The 11,087-nt window shown below is 47.7% G+C and overlaps 1 protein-coding gene across 3 annotated transcripts in view; it reads right to left on the reverse strand.

Moving 5' to 3' along the window:
* The window catches only part of CMKLR1 (chemerin chemokine-like receptor 1), a 52,750-nt gene extending 45,597 nt beyond the window's left edge, over positions 1–7,153 (reverse strand). For all 3 annotated transcript variants that reach the window (XM_025403783.1, XM_025403786.1, XM_025403784.1), the window contains exon 1: positions 6,864–7,153. The gene's annotated coding sequence lies outside the window, so the exon portion shown is untranslated. The remainder of the gene's footprint in view (positions 1–6,863) is intronic.
* Positions 7,154–11,087: the final 3,934 nt, after the last annotated feature.

Consider the following 11,087-nt stretch of genomic DNA (forward strand, 5'->3'; position numbering starts at 1 on the left):
ACAACCCTGGACAGGAGGAAACTGAGGCCTAAAGAGGTTACATGTATGTGACTTGCACGTGCTCACAAAAACAACAGGTGGTCAGGTGAGGTGGCTCACACCTGCAATCCTAGCACTTTGGGAGGCCAAGGCAGGTGAATCACTTGAGTCCAGGAGTTCGATACCAGCTTGGGCAACATGGTGAGACCCTTTGTGATGGTTAATACTGAGTGTCAACTTGATTGGATTAAAAGATAATAAGTATTAATCCTGCGTGTGTCCGTGTGGGTGTTGCCAAAAGAGATTAACATTTGAGTCAGTGGGCCGGGGAAGGCAGATCCACCCTTAATCCAGTGGGCACAGTCTAATTAGCTTCCAGAGAATATAAAGCAAATAGAAAAACCTGAAAAGAAGAGACAGGCCTAGCCTCCCAGCCTGCGTCTTTCTCCCATGCTGGATGCTTCTTGCCCTTAAACATCAGATTCCAAGTTCTCCAGTTTTGGGACTCAGACTGACTCTCCTTGCAGATGGCCTATTGTGGGACCTTGCGATCATGTAAATTAATACTTGATAAACTCCCCTTTATATATGTAGAGAGAGAACCCTAAGAGAACCCTCTAAGAGAACCCAACTAAAACATCCGATCTCTACAAAAAAATACAAAAATCAGCCAGGCATGGTAAGGCATGCCTATAGTCCCACCTACTCAGGAGGTGGAAGGATTACTTAAGCCCAGGAGGTCAAGGCTGCAGTGAGCTGTGATCATGTCACTACACTCCAGCCTGGGTGACAGAAAGAGATTTTGTCTCAAAAAATAAAAAATAAAAATTAAATCAATAGGTGTTAAACCCAGGATTAGAACCCACATCTGCCTGAGCACAGGCCCTGCCCTCTTCTCACTACACCACACCCTCTCCCCATTGACTTCCTGTTTCTCTGACCCCTGATTTCCAGGAGGAAAAACCAAGTGTGCTCACTGTTGTTTTTTGTACCCATCTCCCCACCCACCCACCTGCTTGCACAAGAGCTACCCTCAGCAGGAACCCAGGGCTGGAATCTGAAGACCTAAGTCCTATACCCCAAGAAAGCAGAACCGATTCCGACATTCTGCCTGGATAGCAGCTGACCTCCCTGCTGAGTCAGCCGCTGGTACTTCCAACAATGCCAGAGGCTGTCTATGGTGGAGACAGCGAGACCCAAGGCACTCTCTACCAGCAGAGCCCAAGACTTCTCTTTGGGGACAGACATGGAGAGAAGAGACTGGCCCAAATGACATTTCCAGTCTGGGAACCCAAGATCACAAAGCACCAGACACCCAGATGTGCAAAGACCAATTTCAAAGCTCACTGTCCCAAAAATAAAAATAGAAATGCCTTCATTGAACTGGCCACGTGCTATACTCAGTGCTTGGTGGATATGGACTCATTTAATCTCACCATAACCCTGCCAGGCACGCATTCATAGCATGCCCCGCTTATGAGTGAGGAAGCTGAGGGGCTCAGGAGGTTAAAGTTCAGAGCTGGGATCTCAACCCTGGAGCACTTGGATCTGGGATCTATCATCACTACAGTGTGCTGCCAGCCAACGCCACCCAAACATCAACATTTCTTTCTTTGATAGCACCATGTAGAATTACTGCGTCTTGATTCCATCTGACAGTGCAAGGATTTCTACTTTTTTTCAATCATACCTGTGTCCATTGCTGCAAAAATCTAGAAGTTCTAAAGAGAAATAACTGGTTTCCTGCTATTGTCTGAAATCAGCATGTCCTCAGTCCAGCAGCAGCACAAAGCGGCTGCCAATAACAGGGGCTCTTCACTGCGTGTCAGTCCTGGCCTGGGGCCACCTCTTCAGCAGGGGGTATGGAAAAAGTCCTGGGCTGGAAACCAGGTGTTTCAAGTCCTAATCTGGCCAAATGATCTTGGGAATGTCATGTAACCAATCAGGGTCTTACTTTCCTCATCTCTCAAACGGGTTCCACAAGGATAGGAATCCTGTCTTTCCATTGTTCTTGCCCTGTGGAGAGCCAGATGCGTAGTAGATGCTAATAAATGTTTGTTGAGTGAATGAATAAAAGTATATGTTACAAGTTTGTTTCTCCTCCCCTGAGGGCCTCAAAGACAGGAAGCAGGTCTGATTCATCTCATTTTCTCACAGTGCTACAGCTGTTACTCCCACATGAATTTATTCACACAGGAAATTGCTCCCAAGTACCCACTATGTGGCCAGCCCAGTTGAAGCCTCAGTGTCTTCCATGGACCACACAATACCCTCATGCACTGCCCCTTCTCTTTTACACAGCCAGTGACTGTAATACTTGGTCACACTGTACTTCTGCACCCCAAGACCTAGGACAACCACCCAGCTGCCTTACAGTCAGCAGCCTTGGCCCATTCTGGGGAGTTTGAACATGATTCCTGAGTTTTCACTTCCCTCATGCCCAGCCCCAGGAAAATCCCGACTCTAACCACACCACGAACACACACATGCACACCAACATTCAAATGTGCAGTGGGGCCCTAGGACAGGAATAAGATGTTTTTAGTTCAAATACCATTCTTTTGCTATGAGCTGTGTGACCTTAGGCAAGTCCCTTTACCTCTCTGAGCCTCATTGTATTCACCTATAAAAAGGGGATGATAGTCCTGAGGCCTTTCCACGTAGGCTTGTAGGGAGATTCAAGTAGATAATGGATATATATACTTTTGGCTTAATAACCCGCAACATGCTCTATCAAATCATTATTCTTATTTCCTTTTTCCAGGAGGGAAAGAGAATGGCAATTGCCTATGTTTCAGAAAAATCCATGTTTAGGGGCCTGGAGTCTGGAAATTTACTTAGTATATTTGATGGGAATTACCTTGAGGACAGGTGATGTTGTGAGTCCAACATCACCATGTTAACTAAGATTGACTAATGAAAATGTAGACTTAGAATGGAAGAATGAAAGCAACCCAAGAGGTCACCATATTTGTGATAGAGACAGGTAGCTGTCCACAAAAATTCATTCTCCCTGTCCACAATACACGACTGTGGCTGGGAAAGAGCTGCTCTTTGCCAAGAACCTCATATCCTTGTAACTCCATGTCCTGGCCTCCTTTGCAACTAGATTGGCCACATGATAGTTCTCATGTGTGAGTGGAAGTGATGTCTGCTGCTTCCAGGCCAAAGCAGATAAGCAAATATGCCACCTCCATACTTTCTTTTGTCTTCTGCACCTGACTGCAGACAATGAGGATATCCGAGGAGAGAGTGGGACCACCAGATGAGTCACTGAAGTACCATGAAGAAGAGGACCACCCTCCATTCAGAAATACCTGCCTTATAATAAAGCTGTTTTGCTTTAGCCCTTATGCCTTTGGGGGCCTATTTGTTACTGCAGCTACTACCCTAGCTGATACTCCATTCAACCTCCTTATTTACAAATGAAATTATTGTGGCTAGAGAGTGAGAGTGCCTTGCCAAGGTCACACAGTAAGCTCAACAGATGTCTAGAACTTTGGTCTCTTAACTCCTTGGAGCAGAGGAGTTGCAGTTTCCTGCCTGCCCCATGGAGCTACAAAGATTCTTAGAGGCCCTTCAGCAACAAGAGTGAGATTTAGTGGCAGCCTGGAGTCTTCCACTTCTGTTTCAACGAGAATAACATCGCTTTTATCTGTTTTCAAATTGCACTTCCCCATAAGACTTTCATTTGTGGAAAGGATTCTGCAACTGAAAATAATTTCAAAGCCCCCATGCTGGGGGATTGCTAACACGATCTGACTTTTTGTGGTACTATAAGACAAAGTTTCGCTTCTTCTCTGCCAAACCTTCTGGCCTCAGCTGCTGACACAGAACATGTGGATTCACAGACGTACATGAATATTTGCTTAGAAAGGAAAAAAGAAACCTCATTGTGCAGCAAAGAACCCAAGACCTCAGTGTGAACAAAGGGCAAAAAGCAAAGACTTTTAAGCACTCAAGTTTGATGGTTCTCAAGTTTTGGGGTACATCCGAATGACTTGGAGTGCTGCTTCAACATGCAGACACTGAAGTCTCATCCACAGAGATTCTGATTTCCTAACTGAAGCTTTAAGAGACACTTGCAATTGGCCGGGCGCGGTGGCTCATGCCTGTAATCCCAGCACTCTGGGAGGCCGAGGAGGGCAGATCATGAGGTCAGGAGATGGAGACCATCCTGGCTAACACGGTGAAACCCCATCTCTACTAAAAATACAAAAAATTAGCCGGGCATGGTGGTGGACCCCTGTAGTCCTAGCTACTTGGGAGGCTGAAGCAGGAGAATGGTGAGAACCCAGGAGGTGGAACTTGCAGTGAGCTGAGATTGCACCACTGTTCTCCAGCCTGGGCGGCGGAGCGAGACTCCATCTTGGAAAAAAAAAAAAAGAAAGAAAGAAAAAGAAACACTCGCAATTATTCTAATGCAGGTGTTCTAGAGATTGCACTTTGAAAAGCTCTGAGTCTACTTCATAGCCTCGCAACTGGTGGTAATGACTGCACCTGTGTGGTGTAGATCAAAGAGAATGAAATAGGCTTTTGGTTTTCTTGTACATCCGTGGGAATAACAGCATTAATAATCCACTAAAGAAATTAGTAATAATTTCCATTTGGCTCAGATGAGTGTCACAGGTATAGATAGGCAGAGTGGATGATCATCAGAACAATAGCTAATGTTTATAGAGACCTTATTTTACAACAAATCCTCTGCTTACTGCTTTACATGTATGATCTCATTTACTCTTTAGAATAATCTTATGAGGCAGTTACTGATCATATTCCCATTTTATAGATGAGGAAACTCAGACACAAAGATAAGGAAGAACTGATTCCATGTCACTCAGTTGGCCAGTGGCAGACCGATTCAAGCCCACCCCCGGAATGATAACAATATCAAATAATATCATCCTTATTTACAGATGATATTATTGTGGCCAGAGAGTGGGAGTACCTTGCCTAAGACCAAGCTGCCCCTTCTTGCACAATGTTCTATTCCCTCTTGTGAGGAGATCTAGCATCAGAACTCTTCAGGCTTCAGTTTCCTAATCTGTAAAATGAGCATGTTAATAGTACCTTCATCATATGGCCATGGTGAGGATTTGATAAAATCATCTCAAGAAAGTGGTTTGCAAACTGAGAGGAGTTATTAGGTAAACATCTAAGAGATGGGACTTCAGCCCAGCTTCGCCCACCCCATTTTATAGATGGTGAAACTGAGACCTGGTTACTTTATTTATTCAATGAACACTATTCAATGACCCTAATATATGCTAGCTCTTGTGCAGGGGACTGAGGATGCAGAAAGAAAAAGTAATATCCCAGATCTGGCCTCTAGGAGCCTCCCAGAGAGACAGACCAGATGACTGGTCATTAGAACACGGTGTGGTAGGAGCCGTGATAAGGGAGAGACAGGCCCTGGGAGAGCCTAGCAGACAAGCCCTGACCCAGTGTGGGTAGGGGACTTCTCAGAACAAGTCAAGCCAGAGAAGGGCATGACTTGCCCAAAGTTAAGGTTATATATTCCCTGAAGTTTTGGGGGAGTCCAAAGAAGGCCCCTGTGCATCAACAGATAACTCTCCTGTGGACTTCCCAAGTGTCTGACAATCATCATTTGAGGGTCACTGGTTTAGGTTAAAGAAAAGGCCAAGCTGCCTCCTCCTGCACCTGAATTACCCAGTCACACTCACCTCAGCAGCCAAGGCATTTAGAGGAATCTTTCCTTCAAACCAGTTTGGAAGAGGCAGGAGAGACGGCAAGAACCACAGAGAAGACTGATCTCGAGAAGGAGGTAGGGATGCAACAGGGAAGTTGAGGGCTTTCCCTAATAGAAAAAGAAAGACTCAGAACCTAGATGTTCAGGTGTATGACCTCAGACCAGTGATCTGGCATCTCTGAACCGCACAGGTCTGAGTGATTGGGTTTATACCAAGTAGTAGTTCCCTGATATTGCAGTGTGTTGTTTATTTATAATTTTGCCAAAGCTGTCTTGCCCATTTAAAACGAGCTATTCTGAAAACAGAGTAGGGAGTGGAATATTTTCAACAGAGAGTGCTGGCAAAGGGTTTGTGTCCTTCATATACAAAGAACTCTTAGAGATCAATAAGAAAAAGATAAACATGTCCCCAGAGGAGAAAAAAAATGGGAACAGACTTCAGCAGGAGAGTCACACTAGAAATGTGGAAAATAAGTTTATAAAAGAGAATCAACACTAATAAATAAATGAAATGCCTATTGAAGCATCTGGATAGTATTCTCAACTTCACAACTTAAAACTCAGGGAAGTTTTAAGGGATGGGTAGCAACAAGGTGGGTTTAGGACATGAGAATACTGTGCCCTGGTATAACATCATAGAGAGGTCAAGTTGTCACAGCCTTCCAGGATACAGTGTGACCAAAAGCTTAAAAAAGTCTCAAAAATAGGCAAACCTTAAATCTAGCAGTTTCTAAAAGGTATTCATAAGACACACACACAAAGATGTCATACTAAATAAAGTGTTCATTGCAGCACTGTTCTAATAGAAAAAAAAAAAAAAGGAGAAGCAAGTCGATTATGGAAAAGTCAAATAATCTTAAGATATCCTTTCTATGCAGCCATGAAAAATGTATATTGGAAGAATATAGGTGATATGGAAGAAAGTTCACAATCTGTGGTTAAGCAGGTTACCAAACTAGATGTGGAAATGCACATTCATATATTTACATGTGTGTCCTTGCTATTTCTTTAAACAGTGAGCATGCATTACTTTTGACATCTGAAGATAATAACAAAACTCTTCCTTTTGACAAATATGAAATTATAAAAGGAAACAAACTTTTCTCTCTGTTAGTATTCATTCCCCTTCCCTGGCCCCTCTCAGAAGACACCCAAGGCAAGTGTGTGAAGATACCTTCCCTCTGGTCTCTGCCCGGAAGGTCTTCCTGAGGGTTCCCTGTGACTGCAGGCCACTGGAGGCTGTTGGGGAAACTTGCACACCCTGGCTTCTTTCTCCAAATCACAGGTTCCTCTGGCTGTGGCTGTTTGCCCAGAAAGCAGTTCATTCATTTGTTCACTCAAGATCCCCCTCCGAACCCCCAGAGCGCTGCGGCTGGAGCACCCCTATCACCCGGAGGCTTCCCAGGGAGCCCGCTCTGTGCTGAGCTCCCTCCTGGCCGCCGGGCTGCTTCCCTGAATGGGACTGGGACAGAACTCAGCCAGAGAAACAGCTGGAGGGAGGAGAGCAAGAGGGCGGGGCAGGAAACTGGGCTGACCGAGGGCGGGGGCGGCTAGCTGCGTGGAGAAGGGGCTGCGAGGGGAGGGTGCCCTTACCAGCAGGGGACTGGGCTCGTGGGTGGCGGCGGGGGCCCGCTGGGGACGACCCGCCCCTGAGGCAGCCTCTTGCAGCTGGGAAGCTGAGCCTACTGAGCGCAAACCGGAGCACATGCGACCCCCGGCTGCTGGGGGAAATGCAAGCGCCTCTGCTCCCGGTGAGGGGCTCAAGCTCCACGCTGACCGACAGACTGGCTGCCTCTCACCCTGGGCCTTTGCAACGCTGTTCCTCCCACCTGGATGCTATTCCTGCCCTAATTCGTGGCCCGATGGTCTCCTACTGCCTCTTCAGGTCTCAGATTGACGATCACCTCCCAGGGAAGCCTTCCCCAACCCTCAGGGGCTGCTCTGCCCCTCAGGGTCACCCCATCACCTCATTGATGCAGTGCTGTCCTTGCCTGTTAAGGTGTCTCTCTCCTTGCACCAAGAACTCCTTACACCAGGAACTCTGTAGGGAAATAACTGTATTTGTTCCCTGCCCTAGCCAGGCACTAAGTGCTGGTTCATCAACTGTGTGGTCACCATCGTTAGTGGAATAATCAAAACAACTGAGAGCCAGGCAGCCTGCTAGGCGGTGCGTACTTACACTTCACAGCAACCCTAGATAGCAGGAATTATTACTACCCCAGTCTTACCAATAAGGAAACTGGGGCACAGAGAGATTAAGTCACTTGCCCAAGACCACACCACCAGCAGTTGACAGAGCTGGGATTCCAACTATGCTGTCTGGCTCCAAGGCCCACCCTTGGCCCCAGACAGAAGAAATAACAGAAGTGCCCACTGTGGGCCCCTGTGCCAAGTGCTTCCGTGGAGTAAGCCGTGTGAACCACCACCAACATCAGGGAGGCATCACTTGCCCATCCTACACGTGAGGATGCTGGAGCCACAGAGCAGAAGTCGTTTTGTCCAAGGCACCCAGCTCATGCTGACGGAGCCATGGCTGGATCTGAGTCTGTCTGATTCCAAAGCCAAGACTGCCTACGACTGCCTAAAATAATATTTTTAGAAAGGAAAAGAAAAGGGCAGGGCAGGGGAGGGGAAGAGAGGGGAAGGGAGGAGAAGAAAGAAAGGAAGAAAAGGGAGGGCAGGGAGGAAGGTAATGGGGAGGAGGGGAAGGTGAAGGGAGAGGGAGATGGGTAGGGAGGGAGAGAAGGAGAGAAACCTGTGTTTTGGGCCTCAAAGTCTTGGGCAGGTGGAGAATATGTCCTCATCGTCTGATCAGCCTTAGAACCCCACTGATCTCTCCCCACCATCCTCAATCCTTTAATTCAGTGAGCTTTACACTTAGAAACCATCTAATTTCATTCTTCCATTGTACAGATAATTTGAAGCCCAGAGAGATTGAGTCTCTTGCCCAAGGTCATACAGATCTCTACAGTCAGAAGTCTAGCCCAGTCTACCCAACTCTCTTCTTTCCTCTCTTCTTCTTTGGGCTTATCTAGGGTACAAAACATCTTATCGAAACACTTACTGTACAGATGAGAACGCTGAACCCAGAGGAGGCAAAGGACTCACCCAAGGTCACCAGAAGTTAGTAATTGTATTAGTCCATTCTCACACTACTGTGAAGAAATACCCAAGACTGGGTAATTTATAAAGAAAAAAGGTTTAATTGACTCACAGTTTTACATGGTGGGGGAGGCCTCAGGAAACTTACAATCATGGTGGAAGGTACCTCTTCACAGGGTGGCAGGAGAGACAATGAGTGCCAAGCAAAGGGGGAAGCCCCTTAGAAAACCATCAGATTTCATGAGAATTCACTCACTGTCATGAGAACAGGATGGGGAGAAAACCACCCCCATGTTCAATTCCCTCCCACCTGGTCCCTCCCATGACTCATGGGGATTATGGAATTCCAATTCAAGATGAGATTTGGGTCAGGACACAGAGCCAAATCACGTCATTCCCCAAGTTCTCCTGGTAAAAGGAGAGGATATTTCCATAACATGGCAGGGATCCTGTATATCACCATCTAATAGAGACCAGAGATTCCTAAAGCCTAATTTCCAGACCAGCCCCAGCAGCCTCACCCGGAAGTTTGTTAGAAACACAAACCCTTGGCCGGGCGCGGTGGCTCATGCCTGTAATCCCAGCACTTTGGGAGGCCGAGACAGGCGGATCACGAGGTCAGGAGATGGAGACCATCCTGGCTAACACGGTGAAACCCCGTCTCTACTAAAAAATACAAAAAACTAGCCGGGCGAGGTGGTGGGCACCTGTAGTCCCAGCTACTCGGGAGGCTGAGGCAGGAGAATGGCATAAACCCAGGAGGCGGAGCTTGCAGTGAGCTAAGATCCGGCCACTGCACTCCAGCCTGGGGGACAGAGCGAGACTCCATCTCAAAAAAAAAAAAAAGAAAAAAGAAACACAAACCCTTGGGCCTCACTGCAGACCTAGGCAATCAGAGACTCCAGGAATCCATCTGGGTTTTAAGAAGCCCTCCAGGGGATTCTGATGCTTGCTTAAGTTTGAGATCCACTGATACAGGCATTTCAATTAGGAATCCATTGAAATGGGTCCTGGAACAAGTCACCTTGCCAATGCACAGAATAGTGGCTAAGAACAGAGGCTTTGATAGCAGACGGACCTGGTTTGAATTCCTATCTCTGTCACTGTAAGCTGTGTGACTTGGGCAAGGCCTTTCACCTCTGGAGTCTCAGTTTCCTCATATGCTGTGGACCATGGAAGAGGAGGAGGAGGAAGAGGGAAGGAGAGGAGGGAGAGGAAAAGAGGAGGAGGGAAAAAGGAGAGGAGGAGGAGGAGGAGGAAAAAGAAGGGCCAAGTGGAAGAGAAGGGAGAGGGGGGAGGATAAAAAGAGAAGGGGGTAAGAAGGAGAAGGAAAAAGGAGGAGGGATATGAAAAGAGGAGGACAAGGGGAGAGGAGAGGAGGAGGAAGGAAGAGAAAGAAAGGGGAGGAGGGGAGGGCAGAGGGAGGAGGAGATGAGGAGGAGGGAGTAAGGAGGAGGAAGGAAAGGAAGGAAGGAGATGAAAAGAGGAGGAGGAAGGAGGAAGAGAGGAGGAGAAGGAGGAGGAGGGAAGAGGAGGGGCCAAGAGAAGGAGAGGGGAGAGGGAGGAGGAGAAGAGGGGGAGGGGTTAAGGAGAAGAAGAGAAAGGGAGGAGGGAGATGAAAAGAGGAAGAAGAGGGAAGAGGAGAGGAGGAGGGAAGAGGAAGGAGGAGGAGGAAAAGAGAAGAAGGGGAGGAAAGGGAGATAAAGGAGAGGGGAAGAGAAGGAGTTGGGGAGAGGAGGGAGAGTGGGAGAGAGGAGAAGGAGGCCAGAAGGCAGCCTTCCAGGAAGATCAAGCACATGGGAGCTATGGAAGAGGAACTGGGTAAATCCAGCCCGGGAGGGACTCCTGGACATGCCTCTTCCTCCCTGGAGGTGGCTGTGGCTATGGCAGGCCTCCCTCTGCCTCTGGCCTCCCAGCCAACCCTAGGCTCGGGTCTCATCAGCTAGGAGCCACAACTGGCAGAGCAAGGACACTGGTCCCCCAACCAGCTGGGCCCCTTGGCAGTTGGCAGAGGAGGTGGGAACCCACAGCCCCACTGGGCCAGTGAGGAAGGCGTGGGGCTGCCTGGCTCATGACTCTCCACCTGGTGGCTGTGGGACAATCTGAAGCCACAGGCCTTTGGTCACCCTTTTGAACAGGGCTAGACAGTTTGGCTTTTCTTTCTTGGAGCAAAAATTGGTTGTTGTTGGTTGTGGGGGGTTTTATGCTTTTGTTTTAAATAGGATTTTGAAATCTAAGGGCTGAGCTGGGGATACTGGGACTTGAGAGAGAAGCAGTCTCCTCCAGAACCCTCAAA

The sequence above is a fragment of the Theropithecus gelada genome, chromosome 11 (genome assembly GCF_003255815.1).
Source record: "Theropithecus gelada isolate Dixy chromosome 11, Tgel_1.0, whole genome shotgun sequence".
In the NCBI taxonomy this organism is placed as follows: Eukaryota; Metazoa; Chordata; class Mammalia; order Primates; family Cercopithecidae; genus Theropithecus; species Theropithecus gelada.